The sequence below is a fragment of the Macaca nemestrina genome, chromosome 6, assembly GCF_043159975.1.
Source record: "Macaca nemestrina isolate mMacNem1 chromosome 6, mMacNem.hap1, whole genome shotgun sequence".
Classification (NCBI taxonomy): Eukaryota; Metazoa; Chordata; class Mammalia; order Primates; family Cercopithecidae; genus Macaca; species Macaca nemestrina.
The window spans coordinates 8,440,571-8,460,158 of NC_092130.1; the positions used below are offsets into that span (position 1 = coordinate 8,440,571).

Consider the following 19,588-nt stretch of genomic DNA (forward strand, 5'->3'; position numbering starts at 1 on the left):
TACTTCATATCGAAAAATTGTAACTTGGTGACTCTTTGAAATTGGCTGTTCCCAGCTCCTTCCATTTCTATTCCTTTTGAAAATAACGAAAATGTATTTATTTTCAAAAGAATTATAAGAAATACGTTGTAACCCAAGTAAGTGTATGGTAAAAAACAAACAAAAACCCAAAAAACCAAAAAAACCTCTGTCCTAAATTCACTGGCTTCCTATGCTTATAACTTAAAAAGTTTTGATTTTACATGATAGCACTTAGATTTGATCTGAAAAGAGATTTCAACCTGTTAAGGACATTGGCTGTGGCCCAAATATATCAATTTTTGCCCCTGATTTTGCAGTAGGTTAGATATCCTTTCAGATTTGACATGGATAAACATGTTCCTGCACACAAACTGGGATTTAAACTGAAATCCTTAGAAAATTTTAACATAGAGTTCAGTTATATTACGATTAATTTTAAAATGGCCTTTTATTTAAGGATTTTGATATTTCCTGAAAGGGATACCAGTTAAGACTCTTTTTTTTTTTTTTTTTTTTGAGACGGAGTCTCGCTCTGTCGCCCAGGCTGGAGTGCAGTGGCCGGATCTCAGCTCACTGCAAGCTCCGCCTCCCGGGTTCACGCCATTCTCCTGCCTCAGCCTCCCGAGTAGCTGGGACTACAGGCGCCCGCCACCGCGCCCGGCTAGTTTTTTGTATTTTTTTTAGTAGAGACGGGGTTTCACCGTGTTAGCCAGGATGGTCTCGATCTCCCGACCTCGTGATCCGCCCGTCTCGGCCTCTCAAAGTGCTAGGATTACAGGCTTGAGCCACCGCGCCCGGCCGGTTAAGACTCTTAGACAACCCTTATCGTAAATTAAATATATGTATTTATTTTAGTAAAATAGCACAGGTGCTTAACAACTGATTGAGTAAATCCGGAATCAAATGTAGGAATGATAATGCCTTAGAATCTAATTGCATGTGGCTTTCTGTTTTCACTGCGTTTAAATTACAGTTTCCAGAACTGGGTTAAAAATATTTTTTACATTGGTTTCAAGATAATCCGATTGATGGAAGAAAAGGGGTTAAACTGATGGTGTTTTGAAAGCTTAAAGCATGAAATATTTTTAGATTTTTATGAGTCAGCTTCAGTACTCAAATATTTGTGATTGTGCTGCTTGTACCAGTTTGGCACTTAATGCTTAACAAGATAACTTTCATTTGCTATTCCAAAGTGTGCTGTATTAAAAAGAGGAAACAGACTTCTTGGTTATGTCCCTTTTCTAATCTTCATCCCTCTACTTTCCTTAATATTGATTCTTCTGTTTTTCCTTGCATTTTTGATAAGTATATTAGGAAATAAAGCTGGTAATAGCAGAATAATTAAATTTCTAAAATATAACCCCCCACTTTGACTCCTATCCCTGCCTGAGGCCTGGGTCCGCAAAGGGTGCTTCTCCTACTGACCCGCTCTATAGGATTCAGATTTTAGTATTAAGTCTATAAACTCTTAATTTAGACCCAGAATTTACAGTTACTAATGGTAAATAATTTAACCACCAGATGACTGTTAGGGCCTTATATTGGCCCGGTGCTATACCTGTTAGTGGGCCTGTTTTTCCAAACTTCTGAGTTTGGTAAAGTTCGCCTTATGAATGAGGTAGAAAACTAGTAATTCATTTTGGAAATATGTAAAGTTTATCAGGCTATGTTGAATGGACTTCATTGGGAAGAATGAGAACTGTACAGTATGTATCACATGGTATTTAACAACCCTTGAGTTAGGAATATGACTTGATTTTCAGGCACTCATCACTAGAAAGCGCTCACAAGAGCTTCTGGTGGGAAGAGAAAAATGATTAGATTACCCTGTAAGAAGACAGCAGAAATTGGTGCTATCACTTTAGGAAAGGTGATCCTGCCTCCTCTACAGGTGTGAGTGAATCCCCTCTTCCCTTTAAACAATTAATGGACGGTTTATAATTAATTGGTAAATGACTTCCCTTTTTGCTAAGTGACCTTAAGTGAGTCATTTCCTTTCTGTCTTATCTCTTAAGTGGCTGTATTACTTGTTGAATGAAGTAATATAGGTTAAAATACGCTGATCCTTATTAAGAAGGTGTGGGCAGGTGCGGTGGCTCATGCCTGCAATCCCAGCACTTTAGGAGGTGGGAGGATTCCTTGAGCCCAGGAGTTTGAGACCAGCCTAGGCAACATAGCAAGACCCTGTCTCTACAAAAAATAAAGAAAATTAGCCAGGCATAGTGGTGCACTCCTATAGTCCCTACTGCTCAGGAGCCTGAGGTGGGGAGGATCTCTTGAGCCAAGGAGTTTGAGGTTGCAGTGAGCTGTGATTGTGCCACTGCACTCCAGCCTGGGTAACAGAGCAAGACGCTCTGGAAATGTCTTGTTTTCTTTTTGGATCATTTTTTTTTTTCTTCCTGTCATTGACTTTCTAAGGGGGTGAGTGGGGTTGTTTAGTGACTTCATCAAGAAACTGGATGTTACTTTGTCACCATCCTTCTCATGTAGCACACCACTAGAGCTGCTGACTTACTGAATGCAGACTCAGTGGACACAGGTTTCAATAGGGTCCAAATGAATAAACCACACACACACACATTTATATAAAATATATAGACCTCACTGACCTGCCTAAAGAGGCTGTGGCCCAAATACATCAATTTTTGCCCCTGATTTTGCAGTAGGTTAGATATCCTTTCAGATTTGACATGGATAAACATGTTCCTGCACACAAATCTTGGCATTCTGGGCTCTTGACAGCTATAGTCTGTCTCCTGCAAACAGAGAGCTAGCCCAGGAGAATCGCTTGGCCATTACATAGATTCACAAAACAGCACATGTATGCCTTTTACTAGTGTTGTTTGAGCCTATGAATTCTAGAAACAAAATTATCTGCCTTGTAAGATCTGTGGGATCCTGGATTCCACCTTGTGATATTTGTTCTTCATAGAAAAGAAAGCATTTCAAGTCCTAGTGATTCCAATTCCAATCTTCCTTTGTATTTCATTCTCCCTTATGGCTTTTCTGCCTACTTTCCTTGCTTGCTGTATATTCTAGCCAACGCATGGAGGACCATGGTCTTCCAAATTCTGCTCACACGTTTCCTTTGTCAGCATTGATAGAAATGGACCTAAGCCCATTTATTGAAGGCTACTGATGTTTATCAAAAGGATCTAATAGGTGGTTCTCTGGCCCAATTGGCTCAGGTTACCTCTCAGCAATCTTTTCTTTCATTTATGCTAATGAAGTCCTGTCCACCCCAATAAAACACAATAGGTGCCACCTGTTTTGATGTTCGTTTATATTATGGTAGCAGATACCATCTTGTTTTTGTGTCTGTATAGCACTGCCTATATGACACTCATTGTTAAATGAAATGAATGAATTCTGGCACTTTGTATTTATCCTGTAGCACTTAACGTATTTCAGGCTTGTATTATAGTTACCTGTTCGTGTCCTCTGTTGAATGATAAACTCCTCATGGGAAGGGCTGGGGCCATATTTATCTTCCTGTGACACACCGTTCCTTCATACCACATGGCGTCGTCTTTGTGGTAGGCTTTCAGGAAATGTTGGGTTGAATTTTCCTGGTGATCATTTTCAGACATTAATGCCTTTTGCCTGTGTCTTAACTATCCTCTTTTCTAAGCATTTTCACCCACATTACTAATCCACACAATAATCAGTTCCTAAGTTTTATGGGACTTACATCATCCTCTGTATTATAAAAACTTGTGGTTGCGCCTAAACTCTTCTTCTAGAGGCTGTGTTTGATTGCCCTGTTACCCCTTCACAGGGCTCAGCATATGGGTGCTCAATATGGATTTAAATTAATGTTAGGTTTTCTTTTTTTCATGCAGTGAAACCTTTTAAGATTTCCTTTTGAATATCTTAAGACAAAGGTAGAGATGAATAGAGAAGTAAGATGGGGAGGGGGAAGAGGTGGGTGGTGTGTGGTTCATAGGACGTCCATAGACACAGTAACCTTTATTTACAGACTTTCCACACATACAGATTGATTTACATAGAACTCAGAGAGTGGTTGTTAGCAAAGAATTGAGGAAACTGAATACTTTTTACATCAGTTGGTGCAGGTTTGCCAAATAGTTGATAAGCTCCAAGGGCTCCATGACCTTAGAAAAGCATGATTTAGCAGAAAGGGCATGGGCTTTGAAGTGAAACACCTGAGTTTGTATCCTAGCTTAGCTCTGTCACTTGCTAGCTGTGTGACCTAAATAGAAAGGTAACCTTTCTGCAGTATGATTTTATTATATGTAAAAATAAGAAAACTTAGATATTGGTCTGAGTTGTTGGGAGGATTATATGAGAGAGGTGTGTGAAAGGACTTTGCAGAGGCTTGCTTTTCTTCAAATGCCGACCATACTAACTTTCCCCACAAGTACAGGGACCTTAAAGCAAAGTCAAGACAGATGGTGTGGAAAAGGTTTTTATTTATTTCTCCTGAGTTGCGCATGTATTTATTTGTGAGGCTTTACAGAAGACTAACGTTTGGTTGCTTTTAGCCATACATTTAATGAGCCATCTTTGGGAGAAACAATGAAATCATACAGAGACAATACTGTCTTGGAAAATCTGGGAGGTACTATTACAGTGACTACCAATTTGGCGTAATTAGGTCTATGCTGTAACTACAGAGAGACCCCCCCCCAGTCCTATTTTTATACCTGGTATCCTGACAGAAAGAGACTGGTGATTAGTTTATGTTGACATTGAGCGTTGGGATTTATGTTTAATCGGTTTAGTTTAGACTGACAAATTGTGATTTTTGAATTCTTATTATTATCATCATCAAAGCTGATGGTTTTGACCTTAACAGAATAAGCAGTGAGAATTCATACAAGATTTCCTTATGAGTTGTATTGTTCATTGAATTAGTTGACAATGGGGGAAGAAACTTGTTGGTTAAGAATGTGCTCGTTACCCTTGGTTAGTTTCTGCTGATCACAATTGCTTAAGAGGAAGTTTGTCTTTGTAGGCAAATGAGAGACAGACCAGGAAGACCTGACAATCCAGTAGGGTGTCTCTAACCTGGTTCTTACTGTTTTAATGAAACTAAAAGATGGAAGAGTTCTGTGATGTCAGCGGGAAGCATTTTTAGGAAATTCCCTCTCAGGTTGAGTCAACAATGAAGATCTTCACAAAATGGAAAGCTGTGAAGTAGAAACACTGGGACATTAACATGAAAAATGAAAAAGAAAAAAAAAGCTTTGGCTCTTTGGCTTGTGATAGAGACGTGTGTAAATATAAGTATATTGAATGTAGGAAACCATTGTATAGTAAAAAGCCTCTGATCCACAGAAGAAAAAGAAAGACTGAGGTTCTACTATTGTGAAAAAGGAACTTGAGTAATTTTTAATGTTTATTTTTTTAGGAGTTAACTTGAGAACATTGAACCGGTTTTGGTAACTAACAATGAAATATATTTTGGCTCTCTGAAGTGACTACATGATAGATTCAAAGAGAAAGGGAGCAGAGGGGCAGGAAGAACTCAGTCCTGGTACTCTCACTTGGCATCTGTTAATCTTTGTATTACTAGCATAAGGCCTGCCAGCAATTAGGCATTGAAGAAATATATATACATATATTTTTTTTTTTTTTAAGGGAAGGGAGAAAAATTAACTCACTAGTAAAGGAGAAAAGCCTGAGGATTCAAGAGGTCCAGAAATGAGTCTGTTTAGTCAAATTGCCGTGGTTGTGTTTTGCTATAACTTGTTTTGCATTTTGGATAGTTGTACCTTGAAAAACGTAGTATACTGTTTTAGCAGTTAGCTACTGGCCATAGTTCACTAGCTACTTTTGTCAAAATTGGGTTTCCAGTTTATTCTTAGGCTTAAGAATAATACCACTTAATGGGAAAAGCTTGAGACCTCATTATTTGCTTGGGATTTTACTTTTGTGATCTCCTTAAAGTTGTGAGTCTTAAGGTATTTTCATCCGATTGTTATAGTGAGGTTAATCATAGACCGGCGTTTCAGTCACTTTAATTGCTTTACCTACAATATGAACAATCAGAACATCTTTAAGAGTCATTGCCTGTGGACTGTCAACACATCTTAGAATTTAAAAATTACTTGGGTTCAGCTGGATTTGAGTTTCTTTGTCACAGTCACAATCTTTGCTGCTAAACACAAAGACTACTTGAGTACCATTATAGTGTGTCTTGCCACAATCTTTTTTTTTTGTTTTTTTTTTTTTGAGATGGAATCTTGCTCTGTTGCCCCAGGCTGGAGTACAGTGGCACAATCTCGTCTCACTGCAGCCTCTGTCTCCCCGGTTCAAGTGATTCTCCTTCCTCAGCCTCCCAAGTAGCTGGGATTGTAGGCATGTGCCACCAGGCCCAGCTAATTTTTGTATTTTTAGTAGAGGCAGGGTTTCACCATGTAGATCAGACTGGCCTCAAACTCCTGACCTCAAGTGATCCGCCCACCTTGGCCTCCCAAAGTGTTGGACTATAGGTGTGAGCCACCGAGCCCAGCCTATAGTATGTTTTGTTTTAGCATTAATTTTGTAGGTTTTAGGCTGGGCATGGGGACTCACACCTGTAATCCCAGCCCTTTGGGAGGCCAAGGTAGGCAGATCGCTTGAGCTAAGGAGTTTGAGGCCAGCCTGGGCAACATGGTGAAACCCTGTCTCTACTTAAAAAAAAGAAAAGAAAAGAAAAAAATATCATGGGCCTTATAATTGCATGGCTCTTTGTTAATTAAATGCTTCTTTAAGTGGCAGGATCTAGGGAATTAACCCGTTCGGGATGGCCCAACTGATTAATCTAGGCTGAAATATTTACTCTTCTGTATTTTCATAGTACTCCATTTTCATGTTAATTAATGTAGGACCTTTGAGAGTAAAGCTTGATTTCTTCTCCTCCCTCAGAAATCATGGGCTTTCTGACCCTTGAACTGTGGAGTCCATAGTGCTCCATGAAAAGGGCATGGGCTCTACTACCTAGCAGATGTGGGACTTTGGACAGGTTACTTCTTTCTGCTCATCTTTTTTGAGAATTAAATATGGGTAATTAATGTGAAGGACTTGGCCAATTAGTAGCTCTTCAATAAGGTAGGTATTACTATAATTACTGCAGGAGCATTTTGGCTGTAATGTAGCAATTGAGGAAGTAGCAAATTTATGTTTGAGTAAGTTCAGTCTTTTTGTTTTTATCTTTGTTGTCCTGTTGAATGCCTTTTCTCTCTCCCTTTTAGTTTAGAATTTGCAGTCTGAATTGGTAGAAAAAGAATGTTGATATAATGTGGATAGGACTTAATATTTAATAGTGTCACCTAGTAAATTGTTTATTAGCATTCTTTATGATTTTTCCCAGTTTATCTGATGATTGGCCATTGTATGGGACTGGCCTTTATTGAGTCAGAAGTTCACTCTTAAGTTATATGTTTTGAAGCACACTGTATTTTAGGTAGAGGATTTGGGTAATACGTAGATAGGATGTCTTACATGGTAGCAAACCAAAACATTTCTTTGTTAGGTATGTAAATAAATATCTTTATGGTAGATATTTGAGCCCTCTCATATCATTATTTTTGGCTGACAAACTTTTTATAATGGTGGAGGAGCTATCTTAGAAAATAGATAAGAAAGTTCAGTGTAGCTGAATGATCTAGGACAATTTATATGGACGATAGGGTAAGTTTTTTTAGCTGCTCTCATTTGGAAGTTGCACGCTATTTAGTCATGAGTAAATATTAATATTAGGGATGTTCCACTATTTGTTATGAGTTTTGTATCCTTTCAACACAGAGGTGAGGAATGCTGCTGCAGGCATTTTATGCCAAATAGCTGACTCAGGGGTTATAACTTTTTTCCTGTGCTTCAGATCCACCATTCCATTGACCCTTCCTTCCATTTCTTGGAGGCTGTCCTTTGCCGCTGGTGCCATGGTGGGTGTATGGATTGCTTTCTGTCTTTCAACAGTTACCGAAGTGCATGTTTGGGATTTTGTTGAAGAAAGCTGGATACAGTAAACGGAAAGAATCTTGGAAGATGCTTGACTGCTGTCTTTTCTCAGACTAGTCTGAAAGGGAAAACCCCCATTCATTCTGGATTGGTGGATCTGAAGTACAAAATATTTTCCAGGTAAGCAATTACCCTGTATTGTTTTGTTTTGTGGAACTCAACTCGCTGAAAGAAATTTTGAAAAATATTTTTCAAATATTTGTCCATTAATAGGGAAAGGGAGAAATATTAGATGTTTGTGCGTAGTGTCATGTTTGGCCATGTTTGGGTGTGGATCAGTGAAGGTATATGTGGCTGAATTGCTGGTAAAAACTTTGTTTTACTGTAAGAAGTGCAGTTATTATTATTTTGAGACATTCTGTCGCCCAGGCTGGACTGCAGTGGCATGAACATGGCTTACTGCAGCCTTGACCTCTTGGCCTCACACGATCTTCCCGCCTCATCCTCTCAGGTAGCTGGGACCACAGGCGTGTGTCACCATGCTCAGCTAACTTCTTTTTTGTAGAGACAGGGTCTCGCCATGTTGCCCAGACTGGTCTTGAACTCCTGGGCTCAAGTGATTTGCCTGCCTTGGCCTCCCAAAGTGTTGGGATTATAGACATGAGCCACCACGCCTAACTCAGTTATTTTTACGTTAAGCCCAAATAGTTTTTATTCATAGTTTGATAGGAAATACAGTAAACAGGGACATATATTGTTTAGGGAATAGCTTGTAAAATATGGAAAACAAATGGTAACTTTGAGGCATTCTCACATGATTTATATAATAGTTAATACCCGTTCAAAATATTTTTTGCAGTTTCAGTAAAGTGATTTTATTCTGAGGTCTCTAGGAGGGTCTTCTTGGGGAGGTTTACTAACTGTAGCAACTGCTTATTGAGAGCATGTGCTGCATGCCAGTTACCTTTGTATGCACTTTACCTATACTACGTAATTGGCACAGTGCTTCACCTGCATTTTACAGCTAGTGAAATGGAGCTCATGAGCATAAAGTGCCAGTTTCTCAGGTCATGCAGCTGGTAAATGGTAGAACCAAGCTTTAAACTTGGGATTAGGTGTCCTCAAAGTTCTCACTCTTTCTGACTTATTACACTTACTGAAGTTTGTACTTCAACCTTTAAATTTTCAAATTGCCTGTCTGTAAGAGCAAGGTGTGATTTTCTTCAACACGTTTCCACTCAAAGAACACTTGCTGGGTCATTGTTGGCATGGCATTTTAATCATTTAATATGATTAAATGCTTGCTTACTGAAAAATCAGATCTTCAGTCAGTTCATCAAGTGAACATAAAGGTAATTTAGGGAGTAGAGAGACAGTGCATTTAAATACAAGATGTGCTTTATACAGGGAAGTATCACTTGGTTCAGTGAACTCAAACCTGTATCTTCTCAGTTCCTCCTCAGTATTTATTATTTAAATAGCTCAGTAGCTCATTATGTAGGCTTCTTTTGGCCTGTGGTTTGTCATCCTTACAAGTAAGGCATTGTCAGGCAACATTCTTGAAAACATGACTTTTTTCGGTATTTAATATTCTTTCTGGAGAACATCCTACTCCCTTTCATCTTAAAAAAATTTCTTTTTATTATAGATGGACACTCTGACTTTGTGATCCTTGTTTTAGTTTAATACTTTCACATTTGCTAATGTTTCTCCTCTGGTGAGATTGTGGCTTACTGCAACCTTTGCCTCCCAGGTTCAAGTGATTCTGGTGCCTCAGCTGCCCAAGTAGCTGGGATTACAGGCGCGTGCCACCGTGCCCAGCTGATTTTTGTATTTTTAGTAGGGATGGGGTTTCGCCATGTTGGCCAGGCTGGTGTCGAACTCCTGGCCTCAAGTAATCTGCCTGACTCGGCCTCCTGAACTGTTGGGATTACAGGTGTGAGCCTGTAATTGTCTTCTGAAGGATAGTCAGGACAGTCAGGTGGTGGTGGTGGTGGTGGTGGTCATGGTACTAGTAGGAGAAGTAATAGTTAACACTGGGCGCTTATTATTTACTGGGCATGATTCTAGATATTTTATACTTATAAACTTATTTTATCCTTATACAGGTTGAGTATCCCTTGTCTAAAATGCTTGGGATCAGAAGTGTTAAGAATTTTGGATTTTTTTCAGATTTTCAAATATCTGCTGTATACTGATTCAGCATCCCTAATCTAAAATCTGAAATCCGAAAAGTTTCAATGAGCATTTCCTTTGAGCGTCATGTTGGCACTCAAAACATTTTGGATTTTGGAGCACTTTGGATTTTGTATTCTTGGATTAGGGATACTCAACCTGTAGTAACCTCATGAGGTAGGTACCATTATTTCCACCCTACTGGTAAGGAAACTAAAGGGTAGAGCAGTTAAATAACATGCTCTAGATCACACATCTTGTAAGGGACAAAGGTGAGATACGAACCCTGGCAGTCTGGCTTCAGAGAATGTGCTTCTTACCTCTATTCTATATTATCTGTAGATTAGAGAGTATCATCCAGTAATAGAGGGGCGGAAGTCCTAAAGACTAAAACTATATATTCTGATTTCAAGAAATCATTGCAAAAGGAAAGGAAACAGTTTTATATATTTCTTACCTTCTGTAGAAAACAGTCTAGCTCTCAGGTTCTGCATTAGCCATCTAGGGCTGTCAGGCTGTTTCCTAAGGCAACTTGGAATAGGTTAGTTCGAGGTTACATTTTAGTACAGTGCTGTCCCATAGAACTTTTTGCAGTGATTGAAATGTTCAGTGTCTGCACTGTTCAATATGGCAGTTTTGAAGTGTGGCTCAAAGTAACTGAATTTTTAATCTTAATTTTAATTAAATTGACATTTAAATAGCTACATGTGGAGATTATAACCTGCCGTCATCCTAGGTCCAGTCCTTGGTTTAATACTCACAGAAATTTGATCTGCTGAGCAGGCCCAAACATCCCCTTATCCCAGGGTTGGACTAACATTAACCAACCTTACAAGACTGATGTGTAAAACCTAAATCTTAATTTATTTACGATGATTTAAGTGTGTTGGCATGTTTAGTATATTCTTTTTTTTTTTTTTTTTTTTTTGAGACAGTCTGTCACTCTGTCGCCAGGCTGGAGTGCCGTGGCGCGATCATGGCTCACTGCAACCTCCGCCTCCCAGGTTCAGTCAATTCTCCTGCCTCAGCCTCCTGAATAGTTGGACTACAGGCGCACATCACCACACCCAGCTGATTTTTGTATTTTTAGTAGAGAGGGGGTTTTACCATTGTTGGCCAGGATGGTCTCGATCTCTTGACCTCGTGATCCACCCACCTGGGGCTTCCATAGTGCTGGGATTACAGGCGTGAGCCACTGCACCCGGCCCAGTATTTTGGTTTTTGATAGGCAGATTTACTTACTAGGTCCTAATTAATATGCTAGTTTAATTTTTTCAAACAAGTCAGAGAGATCTGAAGACTCTAGCCAAATGACTGGAGTATTCTCTTCATATAAGAAGACTTCATCAGGGAAGAAAGTCGTCTTTGCTGGCCTGGGACTGAGACACCTTCTTTCAACTTACTTTTAGGGATGGTGGTTTTTCCCTGTGGCAAAGCCTCTTGACTCTTCTGCTTGCTGTTGCTTCCCAGATCCTTTTGTGATTAATGCATTTGTTTTTAGACAGATTAGTACATTCAGCTTGAACGCACCCTTGACTTATAGGTCTGAGAAGCCCTTTGTTTTCATTAAAGTTCCTTTGTCACTGCTGTAATCCATTTTGTGTTCATTTGCAACTCTGAGAAAACAGTTGAATTTTCCTTGCTTCCGTGTGACGTCTTTATATTAAAGTGAGTTCAGTTTGGGTTATGGCGAATTTGAGTTGCCTATGGATGAATTCTCTAAGAAGAGAAGTATCTAGTAGGAATACTGGCCTGGAGTTCATTAGAGAAGGCGGGGTTAGAGAGAAATACTGGGGAGTTTTTAGGTGCAGTGGTAGCTGACTAGACTTTAGTACAGTTATATGATTACTCAGAGTATAGACCGAAGAATGATATTGATGTATGGGAATGCCAACATAAAAGAATGGGCTACAGCTAAGGTCAGAACCTGAGATCATATGTGATGTTGACCAAGAGGTGTTATTACCACCCTCTCCTTTTTTCTCTTTCCCTTCCCTTCCCTTCCCTTCCCTTCCCTTCCCTTCCCTTCCCTTCCCTCCCCTTCCCTTCCCTTCCCTTCCCTCCCCTCCCCTCCCCTCCCCTCCCCTCCCCTCCCCTCCCCTTTCCCCTCCCCTTCCCTTCCCCCTTCCCACTCCCCTCCCCTTCCCTTCCCTCTCCCTTCCTTCCCTTCTCCCTCCCTCCCTTCCTTCCTTCTCTCTCTCTCTCTTTTCTTTCTTCCTTTCTTTCCTTTCTTTCGTTCTTCTCTCTCTCTCTCTCTCTCTGTCTCTCTCTCTCTTACAGAATCTCACTCTGTCACCCAGGCTGGAGTGTCATGGCATGGCCTCGGCTCACTGCACCCTCTGCCTCCCGGGTTCAAGTGGTTCTCCCACCTCTGCCTCCTAATTAGCTGGGACTACAGGCACATGCCAACACACCTGGCTAATTTTTGTATTTTTAGTAGAGATGGGGTTTCACTATGTTGGCTAGGCTAGTCTCAAACTCCGGACCTCGTGGTCTGCCTGCCTTGGCCTCCAAAAGTGCTGGGATTACAGGCATGAGCCACCGCCTCTGGCCTCTTTTTTTTTTTTTTTTTTGGATATGGTGTCTCGCTCTGTTGCCCAGGCTGGAGTGTCATGGCATGGCCTTGGCTCACTGCAACCTCCACCTCCTGGGTTCAAGTGATTCTCCCACCTCAGCCTCCCGAGTAGCTGGGACTACAGGCGTGCACCATCACGCTCAGCTAATTTTCGTGTTTTTAGTAGAGATAGGGTTTCGCCATGTTGGCCAGACTGGTCTGGAATTCCTGACCTCAAGTGATCCTCCCACCTAGGCCTCCCAAGGTGCTGGGATTACAGCCAACCTCCCGGCCACACCCTCTCCTTTTCATCTTGACTTGAGAATTTTGTTACAGCCTGCTAGTACTTATTCCTAGTCAGCAAACATTTGGGTTGTGACTTTCTCTTCTACTGTAATAGTGTGCTTAATTTTTGAAATGTGTTTTTGAGAACATATCTTATGTACATTTATGCAAACTCAAATTTTACGCATCCGGTGACAAAAATAAGAGAAACAGAACCTAAACAGTAAAGATGGGAACCTAAAACGTAAGATGGGAAATGGGAATCTGTTCTTTCAGTCTGTCTCATTTCCTGAGTGCCTTTTATCTATGATTATGGTATTTTAAAGACACACACTTTTAACGTCACAACATGAGGCCTAAATACAAGCCAGCTATTTTATCCGCTAGTCAGTTGAAGAAACAGCGAACTGTTCCAATGCTGGAGTAAAAATTAGTGGTGTTAAAATTATTGAGATGCTGTGTTGGTCTCAAGTATGGCATATCCTTAAGGGATTTTTGAGGCATATTTTTGTCTTATGCTATTTTCACCTTACATATTCACTTCAGACTCTCCTGCAACCACACTGTAACTAAGTTTTGATAGTGAAAGCATGGAGACATGAAGAGTTCATTATAGCTGCAGTCAATCAATACTTGACAAATTTTTTGAATGAATTACTGTATCTGTGATACAAAATTAAGGTACAAAAGGAGCTGGGTGCCATGACTCACTCCTGTAATCCCAGCAAGCACTTTGGGAAGCCAAGGCAGGTAGAGCACCTGAGGTTAGGAGTTCGAGACCAGCCTGACCAAGATGGCGAAACCCTGTCTCTACTATAAATACGAAAATTAGCCGGGCGTGGTGGCACGTGCCTGTAATCCCGGCTACTTGGGAGGCTGAAGTAGGAGAACTGCTTGAACCCGGGAGGCGGGGATTGCAGTGAGTCAAGATCGCGTCATTGCACTCCAGCCTGGGCAACAGAGCAAGACTCGATCTTAAGAAGAAAAAAAAAAAGTGCAAAAGAGAGTACTAAGCAAAAAAAAAAAAAAGTTTCTCATTCCTTCTAGCCACCCAACTACATTCTTGTGTAACCTTCCTATACATATGTGTATCCTGTACACATTATTTTTGCACCTTGATTTTTTAAGTAAAATATGACTCGGTTATCTTTCATATCAGTTCCCAAAGAGCTGTCATATTTTTTGAGGAGATAATGTAATTTAAAAAATAGGTGCTGATTTATTGTACAGATATGCCATAATTTGTGTAACCAGTTTGGACTGATGCATGTGTAGGTGATTTCTAGTCTTTTGCTGTTATAGTTAATGCTATAAAGAAGAACTGTGCATATGGAATGTGTCTTCAGGACAGGATCTTGGGCATACTTACTAGGTGCTTTTATGAATCTGATAGACAGTGCCACATTGTTCTCCAGTCACGTTGCAACAATTTATACTCTCACAGACCTTGAATAAGAGTGCTCTTATTTCCTGACAGTCTCATGGTATTACATGAATTTTAAACTGTTTGCTTTTTAAATTGTTCTTCTCTTTTTTCTCTGTTAACTTTTTATTATGAAAAATATCATATACATCTAAGAGTTGGGGTAAAAAAGTACAACAAACATTTATATACTCTGTCCACCTACATTCAACAATTGTTAATATTTTGTCATATTTGAGTCATTTCTCTGCTACCCCCTCTCCCTTCTCTTCCTCTTTCCCCTTCTTCCCTCCTTCCCATTTCTCTCCTTTTCTCCTTACCTCTCTTACTGTCTTTTCCTTCCTCCCTCCCTCCCTTTTTTGTTGTTAAAAATTTGCAAGTAAGTTGCAAACATCATAATACTTAACCCCTAAGTTTTCAGCACATATCTCCTAAAAATAAGGATAGTGTCTCTCTCTTCCTCTCAAAGCATTACATGCATACACACAACCATATCTCCAGGTATACAACCACGTTATATATAATCACATATACTTTATACATGTGTAACTACAATACCGTTTTCACATCTAAGAAAATTAAAGTAATTCCGTAATATAATATCAAACGTCAATTAAATCTAAATTTTCCTTATTGTCTCAAGAATGTCTTTTATACCACCCTCACTTCTTTAAAACAAACAAACTGACAAAACAGGATCCAAACAAAGTACACCCTTTGTATTTGGTTATGTTTCTTGTACTCTTCTTTAAGAACAGTTCCTTTACCCTTTTCCCTCCTTTCCCTGCATTAACTTGTTTGAAGAGACCAGCTCTGGTTGTCTTGTAGGTTGTGTAACCTTGTGCATTCATTATTTCCTCGTGGTGTCTTTTAACTTGTTTCTCTAGCTGCTCTACTTCCTGTAAACTGGAAGTTAATTGAGATGCATCCAGGTTAAACTTTGACGAGAATGCTTCATCACAGGTGAAGTGCACTTCACATTGAGTCATATCAGGAGGCACTTAATGACAGGTTATCCCGTTATGAGCAATGCTAACTTTGATTCCTTGGCTGAGGTGGCAGCAGCCAGATCTTTCCATAATGAAGGTAAAATTTTCTCCTCTGCTATTAGAGAGGAATCTATGGGACACTATTTTGGCACCTTGTAAATAACCTGTTTCATTACAGCCTTTCACCCATTGGTTTCATTATCCTGATCCTGAAATCGGTTATTACAATAGGGGTTGCAAAATTATAGATTTTTTATTTTTTTAGACAGAGTCTCACTCTGTTGCTCAGGCTGGAGTGCAGTGGCACAGTTTCGGTTTACTGCCACCTCCGCCTCCCGGGTTCAAGTGATTTTCCTGCCTCAGCCTCCTGAGTAGCTGGAAGTACAGGTGCATGCCACCACGCCCGGCTAATTTTCATATTTTTAGTAGAGATGGGGTTTTGCCATGTTGGCCAGGCTGGTCTTGAACTCCTGACCTCAGGAGATCCGCCCACCTTGGCCTCCCAAAGTGCTGGGATTACAGGCGTGAGTCACCATGCTGAGCCAAAATTGTAGTATGAATGTATGTATGTATATATTTATTTATTTATTGAGGTGGAATCTCGCTCTGTTGCCCAGACAAGTGCAGTGGCATGATCTCAGCTCACTGCAGCCTCTGCCTCCTGGGTTCAAGCAATTCTCCTGCCTCAGCCTCCCGAGTAACTGGGATTACAGGCATCTGCCACCATACCTGGCTAATTTTTGTATTTTTATTAGAGACAGGATTTTGCCATGTTGGCCAGACTGGTCTCAAACTCCTGACCTCAAGTGATCCGCCTGTCTTGGCCCCCCAAAGTGCTGGGATTACAGGCATGAGCCACTGTGCCTGGCCAGAATTGTAGTTTTTAAATTGCCATTCCCACAGGCTGCCCCCATTTTTCTTCCTTCCTTTTCTATATCACCATACTCTCCTGGACTTTTATTTATTCAGTGTTAACAATCAATTACAGTCTTTGCTGATGCTCAGATTGTCTCAGGTTTTGCTATTGATAGCTTTTTCTAGGTAGCTCCTCCTGTTTCATTTTGACATGACCCCATCAGTGTTTTTTTTTTTTTTCTATTGGCTTTTTTGGCACAACAAGATGTCCCAGACTCACGTTTTATTTCCATAAGGTGATCAGGAATCAGCCATTTCTCCAAGGCTCTGGTTCTTTTTAGTGAGGAATGGTATTTAGAAACTAAAATCATTGCTGTGGATTGTCATTGCTTCTAGACCCTTTCAGTGGACAGAACTAAGAAATATGTTTATAAAGAACCATGAGTTCATGTTATTTCTCATTCAGATGTAATATTAGAGATTTTTTTCTGACTCTGTTGGCCTCTTAAGTTTCCAAATCTAAGGGACCTTATCAGTGTCATGGCCCCATCAAATTAAGATACACATTGTGACTTAAATAGGCAGATAAATAGTTTCATCCATTCATTATTGAGCATGTACTCTGTTCTAGATACTGTTTGGGGAATACAGAACAGAATCAAATGCATACCTTGCTTCCAGAAGCTTGTAGTCTTTTACATAAGAAAGTATAGCATAGTGTGAAAACTTGTAAGGATCATGGGAGGTAGACAAACAGTGTTGTAGGAATTAGAAAAGGAAGGAAATTTGATAAGGGATATTTTAAAAACTTACCCTTGGCCGAGTGCGGTGGCTCACACCCGTAATCCCAGCACTTTGGGAGGCTGAGGTGGGTGGATCACCTGAGGTCAAGAGTTTGAGACCAGGCTGGCCAACATGGCGAAACCTGTCTCACTAAAAATGCGAAAAAATTAGCTGGGCGTGGTAGTGGGTGCCTGTAATCCCAGCTGTTCAGGAGGCTGAGGCAAGAGAATCGCTTGAATCTGGGAGCTGGAGGTTGCAGTGAGCCGAGATTGTGCCACTGCACTCCAGCCTGGGCAATAGAGTGGGACTCCGCCTCAAAAACAAAAACAAAACCAAAACAAAACAAAACAAAAAAACAACTTACCCTTTGAGGCTCGAGCAGAAGTTAGACATAAACATGGATGTATTGGGATAGTGGAGCTTCATAGCAAAGAGAACCAGGTGAACAACGATTTGCAGACAGTGGTGTTTGTTGTCTGTCTGGGGGACAAGTAAGTAATTCTGTGTATTGCCGGAGTATTGCTTGTGTGGAAGGGAGTATGGATGATGAATTTGAAAAGTCAGGTTATAACCAAATCTTGAACTTTATCCCGTTAGGTTATTGGTCTCCAACCTTTTTGGCACCAGGGACCAGTTTCCTGGAAGACAGTTTTTCCACAGACTAAGCAGGGGGAGTGGGGATGGAACTGTTCCACCTTAGATCATCAGGCATTAGTTAGATTCTCATAAGGAGCATGCAGCCTAGATCCCTCACATGCACAGTTCACAATAGGGTTCCTGCTTCTGTGAGAATCTAATGCCTGGGCTGATCATCTGACAGGAGGCAGAGCTCAGGTGGTAATGCGGGTGTTAGGGAACAGCTGTAAATACAGATAAAGCTTTGCCTCCTGCTCACCTCCTGCTGTGAGACCCAGTTATTAATAGGTCACAGACTGGTACCAGTCCACAGCCCAGGGTTGGGGTCCCTGCTTTAGGTCGTAAGATGCAAACTAATAACCTGTGGATAGGTAGAGCTTCAGAAACATATTTTATGTGATCCACATGGATTTTTTTTTTTTTTTTTGAGACGGAGTCTCTGTCGCCCAGGCTGGAGTGCCATGGCGCGATCTCGGCTCACTGCAAACCTTGCTTCCTGAGTTCAAGCGATTCTCCTATCTCAGCCTCCCAAGTAGCTCGGACTACAGACGTGCACCACTATACCTGGCTAATTTTTGTATTTTGAGTAGAGATGGGGCTTTGCCATGTTGGCCAGGCTGGTCTTGAACTCCTGACCTCAGGTGATTCACCCTTCTTGGCCTCCCAAAGTGTTGGGATTACAGGGGTGAGCCACCACACCTGGCCTGGTCCACACATATTTTATTTATTTATTTGTTTTTGAGACAGAGTCTCGCTCTGTCACCCAGGCTGGAGTACAATGGTGTGATCTCACTGCAACTTCCACCTCCCAGATTCAAGTGATTCTCATGCCTCAGCCTTCTGAGTAGCTGGAACTACAGGTGCGTACCACCATGCCCGGCTAATTTTCGTATTTTTAGTAGAGATAGGGTTTCACCATGTTGGCCAGGCTGGTCTCAAACTCCTGGCCTCAAGTGATCCACCTGCCTTGGCCTCGCCAAGTGCTGGAATTATAGGTGTGAGCCACCGCTCCTGACCAGATTTTTAAAATTGGGACATTTCATATGAAAACACTAATCTGTGGTTTTGTTTGAAAATTGGAGCTCAGTAGTAGCTGTCCTTTTGAGTCAGAGCTTGTACTTTCCCGTACATAACTCCTATGAGACCAATTTCACTTTATCTAATTGGTCATACACATTTTTAATTTTTATTTTTTTGGGTCAGAATCTTGCTCTGTCACCCAGGCTGGAGTACAGTGGTGTGATCATGGCTCATAGCAGCCTTGACCTCCTGGACTTAAGCTATCCTCCCAAGTAGTTGGGACTGCTGGTGCACACGACCATGTCTGGCTAAGTTTTAAAATAATATTATATTTTTCGGTACAGGGTCTTCTTGCTCTGTTGCCCAGACTGGAGTGGTACAGAGGTACAGTCATAGTTTACTGCAGCCTCTAATTTCTGGGCTCAAACCATCCTCCCACCTCAGCCTCCAAGTAGCTGGGACTACAGGGGCATGCCACCATGCCCAGCTAATTTTTAATTTTTAAATTTTTTTTGTAGAGATGAAGTCGTGCTGTGTTGCACAGGCTAGTCTTGAACTGACTTCAAATGATCCTCATCTGTCAACCTCCTGAAGTGTTAGGATTATAGGCGTGAGCCACTGCATCTAGTCTATTTTTATTTTTTTTTAATATACGGGGTCTCGCTGTTGCCCAGGCTGATCTCAAACTCCTGGCCTCAAGCAATCCTCCTGCCCAGGCCTCCTGAACTGTTGGGGTTACAGGTGTGAGCCACATTGTAAGTTTTTGAGCGTGTGATCCCTGCCTAGCAATTGGAGGAGATATGAGGGTGGTGGATGTGGTTGAGAAGGGAGTTGACTATGAACATTTGAGCAAGATCTGTGGTTTTCAAAGATCACTCCAATTGTCAGATTAGAGGATGCATTAGAGCAGGACGAATTGGAGCAGGGGGACTAATTCAT

At 40.9% G+C, this 19,588-nt stretch overlaps 1 protein-coding gene across 7 annotated transcripts in view; it reads left to right on the forward strand.

Annotated features, from left to right (window-relative positions):
* The window catches only part of LOC105480870 (F-box and WD repeat domain containing 11), a 140,505-nt gene that overhangs the window by 1,936 nt on the left and 118,981 nt on the right, over positions 1-19,588 (forward strand). For 3 of the 7 annotated variants that reach the window (XM_011740064.3, XM_071098092.1, XM_011740066.3), the window contains exon 2: positions 7,948-8,109. The exons of the other annotated variants lie outside the window; for them this stretch is intronic. The gene's annotated coding sequence lies outside the window, so the exon portion shown is untranslated. The remainder of the gene's footprint in view (positions 1-7,947; positions 8,110-19,588) is intronic. 7 annotated transcript variants of the gene reach the window in all.